The sequence below is a fragment of the Stenella coeruleoalba genome (genome assembly GCF_951394435.1).
Source record: "Stenella coeruleoalba genome assembly, chromosome: 13".
NCBI lineage: Eukaryota > Metazoa > Chordata > Mammalia > Artiodactyla > Delphinidae > Stenella > Stenella coeruleoalba.
The window spans coordinates 60,073,120-60,084,472 of NC_137159.1; positions in this window are offsets into that span (position 1 = coordinate 60,073,120).

Genomic DNA, 11,353 nt, shown 5'->3' on the forward strand with positions numbered 1-11,353 from the left:
GTGAATCTAGAAAGAGATGAAATTCACCACTATGATGATTTTAGAAGAAAGCTTGTCTCATAAAGCAAGTGACCAAGCCATTTGTATTGTAATAGAAAATAATTGTGGTTTGTTCAGAACTGAGAACATATCTTATCATAAAGTCATGCTATATAAATCGTGGTTTGTTTCCTACGTAACCCCATAAAATCCTTCATAATCCATAGGATACTATGCTCTATGGTTTTCACTTGAATTCTAACTCAGAACTGCTGATGTCAGGAAATCATCTATCTGTGCTATGGCCTTGGCTGCTTCCACTTAAAAAAAAAAAAAAGTAACCTTGACCTTGCCAGCTGCAGCAGCTGATAACTGTCCAATGAGAAGAGAGACCCATCCTCCAGCTGCAACGTCTGCTTACCAGCTAATGCAAAAAACTCCTACCACCAGCCACAGCCTCTGCCAGGTTTCTAGCAATAAAGGAAATACCCATTCAGCCATGGGGCTCTTTGACTTCTTCACATGAAGCAAAACAACCCTTCCAACCCTCCTTAAAACAAAAAAAGACAATTCTGACAGTAATGACATTTACTTTCTCTCTTGGTAACAGAAACCTCCCATTTCTCAAACAGAAGGGTACTGAGAGGAACTTTTCTTCTGGACATAATGACATTGTACAGGAAACACAATTCAGGAGGTGTCTGTATTTCATAAATGAAAGACTGTTAACAAACTAATATGAATAATTTAGTTATTTACATACGGACATTTTACAGAGTGAAAATAGCTTCAAAATTTTTCATAAAGCATTTAATTTTGAGAATCCAACTTTAGACATAAAGGCACTTCCAGTATTTTCCTCTGCTAAATATTTGCTATTATGGAGACATGACCATAATTAGGTATCATGATTTTTCTCCTCTTTTTAAGAAGTAGAATCTGTAAAGATCTTTCATCAAAATAATTTATTGCTACTGTGGCTTAAGTTATGGCTTAAAAGGCATCAAACACCTAAGTAAAAAATGAAAATTTTAGTTGATTCAAGTACTTTAAAACATTTTGGTACTACCTGTTGTCTTTTCTAAAACCCTGCCTCTCCACTCGTGTTACTATCGTATCTCACATCCATCACTATCAAAAACTATAAGAGAAAATTTTCCACTCACAGCCTTCACTTCCTGGCTTCTTACCAACTTATCGGCTCGCTGCAGAAACTACTAAAACTGCACTGACGCTGCTCTCGCCAAGAAGGACAAGGTCTCCTGATTTCCACAGATAGTGGCTTTTCATCTCTTTAAAGAGTTTCTCAACTTCAGTACTATTGATTTTTTTGGACTGGAGAATTATTTGATGTAGGGAGAATTCTCTGTTGTGGGATGTTTTAGCAGCATCCTTGGCCTCGACCCCCAAGTAAGTTAGTATATAGTAAGCACATTTTCCTAGAGAATTAAACACAGCTGAGCAATGCCCCAGCATTGAAAGAAGGTGCTATAAATTCTTAATTTATAAGTTTTGGATAACTTTTCTTAAAAGCATGGGCCATGTCTTATTCATTTTTCTACCCTCAGTACTTGATGTTCAGTAATATAGATCTTGTATGAATAAATAGATTGATGGATAAGTGAAAATATCTAGGCATCTGAATTTTTCACTTTTCAACCAGAAGCTTTGGCAAGTTTGCACATATGTGACCAGCCTATGTGATTGCTTAAAAAAATTATTTTAATTGTCTAATTCCAAGTAAGGTAGCTTAAAGAGAGAAAGTCCCATTGGCCATGGAACATGGAATTATAGAGAAGCTGAAAAAGGAGAAATGAAATTTCTGAAATTAAAAAGAAACTTTTGACTTCACCTCAGATACCTAAATCTTGCCTAAAGCCAGCTCTGTTTATCAAATGGCTTTTCTCATCAGAATTGTACTATCCAGGTTTTGGAATTCTTTCAAAATATATGTACACTTTAAAATGTTTTAGTGTCACTGGTTTCTGCTTTGCAAGGCCCACTAAATCTTCTAGATAGCATTTATAATTAAAAAGACATTAGTAGGTATTAATTCTATATTCATTTTAGCAAGGAATAAACAGAGGCTCTTATAAATTAAAATCACATATCTAGAAATGGTACATTAAAAATTTGATTCCATGTTCTGTGATTCCAGACTATACACTTAATTAAAGCTATGGTGCTTTAATAAAAACCAAGCTGGGTAATGAAAAAAAAAAAAAAAAGACAAACTGAAAGATTGGGATATTTATGTGCATATAAAGCAACTGTGTTGCTTGCTGATTAAAGTAGATTCTCTGACCACCAAACCTGCAGATTCTTAGTTCTGAGATGGGGTCCAGGAATTTGCATTTCAAAATATCATCCTGAGTTGATGTTGCATGAACCACCCTTTGAGAAACATCGCATGTAGCCAAATTTCTAAAGTAACAATGACATCAAACAGCCTTATTCTAAAGGCACAACTGCTGAATCTGGTTTTTATTCACTTTTGATCTTTTATGCAAAAAGGGGTTCAAAGACCATGTGGAAAGGAACCAAATGAAATTCTGGTTTTGGAAACTGAGTACTTCATTGGGGGTTTTCCTTGCTATTACTCCTGAGAGAGAGAGAGAGAGAGAGAGAGAGAAGAAAATAGTTCCCTTTCTTTCAACACGAGAGGAAATGGGCCCGCTTTTCCAGTGTCTTCTGACAGGTGCACCCCTGGCCCTGGGGCCTGTTTGGCAGCTCTCAGCTCACGTGTCCTAGCAAGCCTTCAAGAGATGAGATGAGGCAATGATCACATGAGCAGCACCTGCTCTTTCGTTCTTGGCCAACGGGTTTAGTGCTGTCATCCAGGTTAATCATTTGTATCACAGTCGTTCTCTGCTCGCTAAATTCCTTTGCTCCCACCACCTAATTCTCAGGATATGGATAACCAGTGAACACAATCAAAGATTTCATGCAAGAGGTATGAGAATGCTTTCTGCCTCCTTTTATCAGACACATAACACTTTGCAATCATGGGGCACTTGGGAGCATTCAAAGTGCTTCCACGTGTTTGTGTTATTGTCACCCCAACCTCTGAGATGGACAGAGCATGGATTTTCATTTTTACCTCGCAGATGAGGAAACAGGCTCTCAGCGACTAAGTCACACAGTAAATAGAAACTCAGAGCTCTGGACTTTCCTAGTGGCGCAGTGGTTAGGAAGCTGCCTGCCAATGCAGGGGACACGGGTTCGAGCCCTGGTCTGGGAAGATCCCACATGCCACGGAGCAACTAAGCCCGTGCACCACAACTACTGAGCCTGCGCTCTAGAGCCCGTGAGCCACAACTACTGAGCCCACGTGCCACAACTACTGCAGGCCATGTGCCTAGAGCCCGTGCTCCACAAGAGAAGCCACTGCAATGAGAAGCCCGCGCACCATAAGGAAGAGTAGCCCCCACTCGCCACGACTAGAGAAAGCCTGCGCGCAGCAACAAGCACCCAACACAGCCAATAAATAAATTAATTAATTAATTAAATTTTTTTTAAAAAAGCTCAGTGCTCCTCACTTATGATGGAGGGCTCTTTCTTGCCTGTCCTGCTGAAGCCTAGTTGCTAGTGTGCATTCCTGCTGTGTGTTGGCTGGGCAGTGAGAGCTAGTGTAGGCTCAGACAATGAGTGTGCAGAAGGGGTAAGGCAGTGTTAGTTTATGTTTAATACACAAAATAATAATAAGTTCACTGAAGTTTCCCCCTTGTGCATTACTTATTTTACTTATAGGGAAAGAAAACTTTAAAATATTAAAGAATAAAAATGCTACCCCTTAAGCTGGGATGAAGTGTGAGAGTGGCATGGACATATATACACTACCAAATGTAAAATAGATAGCTAGTGGGAAGCAGCTGCATAGCACAGGGAGATCAGCTCGGTGCTTTGTGACCACCTAGAGGAGTGGGATGGGGAGGGTGGGAGGGAGACCCAAGAGGGAGGGGATATGGGGATATATGTATATGTATAGCTGATTCACTTCGTTATACAGCAGAAACTAACACACCGTTGTAAAGTAATTATACTCCAATAAAGATGTTAAAAAAGAAATGCTACCCTTTATTACTGACTAGCAAAATACTGGATGCTGTTTCATAGTTTTCTTTTATGAAATGTCTTCCAAGTCTTGACCTTAAAGATGACAAAGCATGTTCATTATCTTCATCTAGCACTGATTTCCAGTTTCCTTAAGATTATTTCCAGTCCAGTGCTTTTGTGGCAATCACAACTTGTTAGATCTTTGTTATAAGGTTCTGTAGTGTGTTTGTAAATTCATAGACTTAAAATTAGAAGGGATTTAGGCAGGTCACGTAGGTGACATCTAAAGGAGTATTTCTAGGGTTCTACATATAAAGTCAGAGGCCTTGTTGGGGGTGGGTATGCTTGTGACCATTATTAGCACAGCTTGGGGGAAAATCTGTTGCACTTTACCCAGATAGAGCAAGCACTTACACTTTCAAATGAAAGCTTGGGATAATTGACAAGGATGATGTAAGTGTGCAGGTTCAAAACACTGGAGCAATTGGAAATTTACTTTTCAAAACATTGCCTCAATTTCTAACAAGGGTTCTCACAAAAAGGAGGGCCTTTTGAAGTATATCTCAGGAATAAAAGAGTGATAAAATTCGGCAGCTTTTGAACTTTTGTGATAACCAGAAAAGATAAGGCAGGCTCACATTCACCACATGAATCGCTGAGAAACCATTCTCATGATTCCAACTCAAAGGGAATGTGCCTCTCAGTACTTTTTGATTATCCTGAACACTACGGTTTTATTAGACTGGGTTTCCTCAATCATCAATTGGATCATTGGGGAAAATCACACAGGGGATAAATTCATTAAGAGTTGTTGTAGGAAAAGCAAAACGTAAAGAATGAAAATCTAGGTGGAGATGGGATCGCCAAACAATAGTACAGAGGCCCCATACTCTGTCCACACGTATTATATGTTTACAATATCTAAATATCCATGATAGTAAGTCTTTTATTTGATGTCATGGTACTATGCAAAAGCCACGTAAAAGCACTGCCAACAGAGAAACCCATATCAGGAGCAGAACTAGAATTGGAAGCAAGGCACGAAGAGGATGGTACTGAGAGGATAGAGCCTTCTCTTGTTGGACATAAACATCTCATGGAACATCTAACTCAGAATAAGACACTGCAACACAAAATGCCAAACACACGTCTCTCTTGCTAAATGAGTAACTGCTAATTCTTTACTAGTTACAGTTTTATCTTACCTCTAGTTTGCCCTCCTTGTATGTGAGATTTATTAAGATATCCTTCCTAGAATTGCTCCCTCTTTCTGACAATGCACACTCTAGGGCATTCCTTATACCCTCCCGAAAATTACCCAACCCAAACCCAAATCCTGTATGTTCATTCTAATAACCTCTTTCAAGACACCACACCATCAACCCCAGGTGTGTTCCTGGTGGTCTTTTGGCTGGAGAGCATTGACAGTTAAATTATTAAATTCTTTAAATATCAATAGGTAGGTAAAATTTTTTCATACTGGAATTCTTGGGTCAAAGGGATAAATGTTTAAAATTGTGATCAGTATTGCCTAATTGTCCTCCAAATAATATTCAGTTTTAAATGCTTACCACCAGTTTTTCTATCAGTTGTTAGCCTTTTCTTATGGTTGTGCAAGATTTTCTTTGTTACAATAACACTGGTTACAATAAACCAGACACTCTTCTAAGTGTTTTCCATGTTATAAACAAATTCTTGTTAATCCTCATACCAAACCTGTGATGTAAGTTCTATTATCCCCATTTTACAGATGAGAAAACTGCCGTGATTAGAGGTTATGCAGTTTGTACAAGGTCACATGGCTGGGAAGTGCTCGAGATGATATTTGAACCAAGCAGTGTGAGTCCAGAGCCCCTGCTTATAGCCACGATGTCATGGTACTTTATTGCAGTAATGGTAAATGAGCAGCACCCACATGAAGAAAAAGTTAAAGCCCTAGTGAGAGACATAAAAATAGGCTGGAGTAAATGAAAAGCCATTCTACATTCCTGGATATAAAGATTTACTATTTTACGGATGTTATGTTTCCTCACTTTAATCCACAAAATTTCAACTCAAAACAGGCCATTCTGGAGTATTTTACAAAATTATTTTAATGTTCAACTGGAAGAACAAAATGTATGAACAATCAAAAAAAAAAAAACTCTGAACAATAATAATGAAATTAGACCATCTCTACCAATTATTAACGTTTACTATAAAATGGATACAACAGCACAGAACCAGTGCAGGAATAACGTAATTAGCCCTGACCATGGGCTTTTCACCTCAATAAGCCCTAGTGATTCTCAACCCAGTGACAATTTTGACCCCCAGGTGAAATTTGGCCATTTCTGGAGACACTTTGGTTGTTATGACTGGGGAGAAGCTATTAACATCTAGGAGGCACCGGACGGAAAGCTGCCAAACTTCTTCCAATGTTCAAGACGGCTCTCCATAACAAAGAATTATCATTTCCGAGTGTCACAGCGCTGAGGTTGGGGAATTCTGCCCGAGGCGAATTTTAGGGGTAGGAGGCTGTGGCATAACCCCTGAAATCACATCATTTAGCACCTATTTAAATTTGTCTTTACATCTAGAGTCACTTAGTACTGGATCCTGTTCATGGAAACCATTTCCTGATTTCTTTCTGAAGACTTTATATAAACATATTCCATAGATGCTTTTGGGGGTCTTGAAAGGAAAAAGGCATGTTCATGTGACTTAAAAGATTTTGCTCCAAGTCTATGAACGGAGGCTGTCTGTTTATAACCTACGCTACATCCAAGGGTCCACCGTGCACCTACTATGTACCTGGCAAGGTTCTGGAGTCTGGCAAGACACACGGGGTGACTCAGGGCAATGACATTCTCATGGGGAGACACGACAGACAAACCAGCAACTCTAAAATATGCTGGCAGAGCTAATGGCTATGGTAAGCTGAAATAGGGCAATGTGACAGAGGGGCAGGCTTAGACTGGATGGTCAGAGAAAACCTTATGAGGAGGAAGGCTCCAAGCTGAGACCCAAGTGAAGGACAATATAAACAGAGGGAAGAGCTGGGCAAAGGCGTTTAGTTGGGGATGAGCTTGGCATGTTAGATGCACAAGTAGAAGGCTGGTGTAGCTGCACCACAGTGATGGAGAGACAGTGGTACAGGATGGGACTGGAGGTATAGGCAGGGACCACATGCTAGAGACCATATAAGAAGTTTGGCTTTCATTCTAAGTATAATGGGAAGAAGGAGAGTGCGAGGATCTGGTTTTCATTTTTAAAGAATTGGCCTGGATACTCTGAGCATGGAGTAGAGGACAAATGTAGAAGCAGAGAGTCCAGCTGGGAGGGGTTTCAGTTCATCCAGTGGAGAGGCGATGGTGGTGTGGACAGGGGAAGTAACAGGTGACATGGAGAGGAAGTGTGCTGGGATTTGGGCGTGGCTGGGAAGACTCATACCAGGTCTGGCAGAGTCCTAAAATTCAGATAATGATGTGTTTTCCCAACCTGTGGGACTTACTGCTTCTAAGTTCAGTGGGTAGAGTACTTGTTCTTCCACCTTTTTTTTTTCTTCCACCTTTGAATTCTGCATATGTAGGAAATTTCACTGGTGAAAGTCACATGCTCACCATTAGCAGCTGTAAATCTCTAGATAAAGGATGGTGATACTAGAAGGGAGGGGGTGAATAAGGGTGGTAGCAGAGAATGTATTTGATATTTTGTGGGGTTTTTTGGCCACATGTTATAAATGTAATAAGTTCTGAGAATTTTTGCCTGAAGGAGAAAAGTGGAAAATACGTATCACTCAGGAATGCTTTTAACCACAGGTAACAACAATAAAGTAATCCAACTAACAGTAGCTTTAAAAAAAAAAAAAAAAAAGCAAGTGGTTGCTGGCATTGATTCACCAGTCAATGATGCCATCAAAGGCCAGACTGTATCTTCTGCGCGATCATCCACAACATTGGCTCTTGGTCCTAATGCTTGACTTGCCCAAGGTGGGAAGAAAGGAGAGAGAGACATGGTGCCAGTTATCAGGAAAGAAAAGCTGTCTCAGAAATCCTCATGAAACTTATGCTTGTAACTCATTGGGGCTGGAAATGGAACACATAGACATTTCTAGTTGAAAGAAAAGCCAGGAAAGGGGATTTTCTGACCTCCAGAGTGGAAGAATGGAAGAGTGAAGGAGATTGCGAATGGTTTTGGGTTAATCAGCCAACGGGGTCTGCCACTCTGACCAAGTGGCAGGTGGAGTGTGTAACCCAGATCCAGAAGTGGAACTCTGCAATACACAGAAGGGGATCTAAATTGCTACTGTATGTACTGGCTGTTTTCTCAGTCTCTCCCTTGTCTTGGTACAATACTATCTTAATGTTTCATGTCATACGATAACATATTAATGCAATTATTGAGAAATCTCTTGCACTGAAGAGTTTTTAAGCAATATCATTGTCTCTTCAATCGCATATCCTAATTTTTAGGTGCAATTTAAATGCTCGATTTTCATACACTATGGATTCTAAGAATACTTCATATGAACTGACGATTGTTGCAAACTCAGGCAAGATTTCCTTCTGAAATAAGAATTCTTATGTATTCTGTGGTTTATGTAAAAGCCTATGGTTTGAGATGCCTTCAGCAGGATGGAAGAAGTGGGCAAGAAGAAAAAGAACAGGAAAACATAGTAACCAGGTGGTGAGCACCTTTAAAGATGAGAGCTCTCAGGAATATTGTCTTGAGGGTGTTATAGAAGGTAGATGCAATTAAGCTGTAAGGAAAGAAATTGGGCCTGGGGAGTATGGTTTTTGCAAAAGGGGGAACTATAGTCTTTAAAACTAGAAAGTTAAAACATTAGGAATCATTAAATGTAATCTAAAATTTATTTTTTATCTTTAAATGTTTAAAATAATTGTAATGAATATCTAATCATAGTGTCTGGATTCTCATCTGCTTGATTTTCCCTGTCCAATTTTTCTAGATCCAAAGAATCACAGCAGGAAAATCAGAACACAAACTAAAACATTTTTATTCCATCTTCAGAGCTTATAGGACTTAGTTCTGCCATGACTTTTAATGTATTGCTTGGACATCTCTGGCTGCAAGTAACGGAAAACCAACATGAAGTGCCTTAAACACTCAAGATTTTTATTATCTCACATCTTGAAAAGTCTGGAGGTTAGACTGATTCAGCACCCTAACACTATCATTAGGAGTCCAGACACTTTCCATATTTCCATGCTGCTACCCACAGCACATTGACTTTCATCCTAGGCTTGTATCCTTATGGTTGCAAGACGGCTGCCACATCTCTAGGAATCATGTCCTCTCACAACTGCCTCCAAAGGCAGGAGAGAAGATGGAGGCTCTCCTCATGCATCACTTTGCTTCTGTGAGTGAAAAAGATTTCCCTAGATGTTCCTTATATCTCAATGGCCTTAACTTATCATCCCTGTGCCATAGCTGAAAGGGAGCTATTTTAGAAAAATTAGTAACTGTTATTTGCACCTCTGTTGTGGGAGGCAGGCTCTTTCAAATGGCAAGAACAAGGAGGGGAATGGCTATTGTTCAGGGAGCCTTGTGGGTAAGAAAACAAAATTACCTCATTAACAGATTTGGTATCTTCCCTCAGATGTGTCAATAAAAGTGAGTCTGATTTCTAAACCTGCCTTCAAATCAGAATAGTTCAGTCTCAGGTATTTCCTATCTTCTGAGAGTAATTCTAGCTCATTAACTGCCTTCGGAAAATAGAATAATAGAATGCTGATCGTGAGCCTGAGCTAGCTCTCCTGCTAATACACTTTCACTTCAAGGAGTAATGAATGCCTGTATTAAAAAGGAGGATGTGTTCCAGCAACATATTACATTGCCAGAAACATCATTAACAGAGACCTAAATAATATAGAGGGTCAAGAATCCTTAATCCCTTAATCCTGGCTAGCAGTGCGATGGGAGAAATCAAAATTGCCTACTCAAGGTAACTCAGTTACTTCCAGATTTTAAGTCTGGGATTCTTCCCATCCCCATTCACTTTCTCTCTCTGGGTTCATGCTCTGGCTTCAGCTGCTGGTGTCTCTGGTTATTCCCATGGCCTTTAGTTTCGAGGTCCGGCATTTTGTTTCTTTTGTGGCCCGATCAGAGATGATGAGATTTTTCCGGTCTCTGGCCCTCTCAGCACTCAGCTCCCTCCTCCTACTCCATCCCTAGGGGTTTCAGGAACTCTTACCTGCTTTCCTACCTGGGTGGGGTAGCAGAACTTCCTGAGACAAACTGGCCTATTCATAAAAAATAATGGTGACACAATTAAGCATCACTATCTAAAAAGAGACTTCCTGACCATGAGATTCTATAAAATCTCTAATTTCCTTTTGAAAATTTGCATGAAAGTTGCAATTATGATAGAGGAAAGTAAGAAATAAGCATTGCTTCACACATACAAGAACTGCTCTGGGAAAGCAGGAAGAATTCAGTCCTTTTTTCTTAGATAAGGGAACAAAGTCAGAGATAAGATGTTGCCTTGGGAAAAAAATGTTTGCTTTCAGTGTTTCTCCTCCCGGGAGCCTGACTAGTCTTCGGGGATTCAATACTCAGAGCTGAACCTGTGTGGGTTTCTGTGCCAATAAGCTTCACGTACAAAGCATTCAGCTTCTGAAATGAAGAGCTGTGAGATGCTAAGTACCGCCACGCTGAATCAGTGCTGCGGGCCCTGAGTGGCATGGGGGCTGTGGAATGAAACTGAATTTCTCGTTTAAAAAAAAAAATGGAAAGAAAAAGATGATTGATGTAGTTTCGCCACAATTTTTAAATGTTTCATGCGGTTTAAAGGAAGAGTTTTGAATGATGACAATCTACATGTTTCGATACACACCGTTTTGCAAGTTAAAATTTAAGTTAAAAAGAAGTTTCTCATTGATATCAATCTATCAGGAATTTTTCTACGGGTGGTGGTGGCTGGGATGTTTTTAGCCTTGGTCTGCCTTGATGGAATAAACCTGGGAGGGAGACTTGGGCTGCTGTTTTGGTCTCTGAAATTGATTTACTTTGTGACCTCAAGTAAGTCACCTTACAGGATTTTTGTCATAGTGAGTCAAGGACCTATCCTTGACGTTCACTGAGCAATAAAGCAGACAGACATGTTCGCTGAATGACTGGAACTTCTCAGAAGGGCGCTGCTGTAGAAAGACCTCACATGACTTTCCTGTACACCCGTGAACCTGGTTTTGACCCATCAGAGCTGGAAGAGGCCTCTTAGACCATCCAGCCCAGCCCTCTCATCGGCAGATGAGGAATCCAGAAGGGGGAAAATAATTCTTAGCCAGGTCACATAGCCAATGAAGGCAGAGTTGGG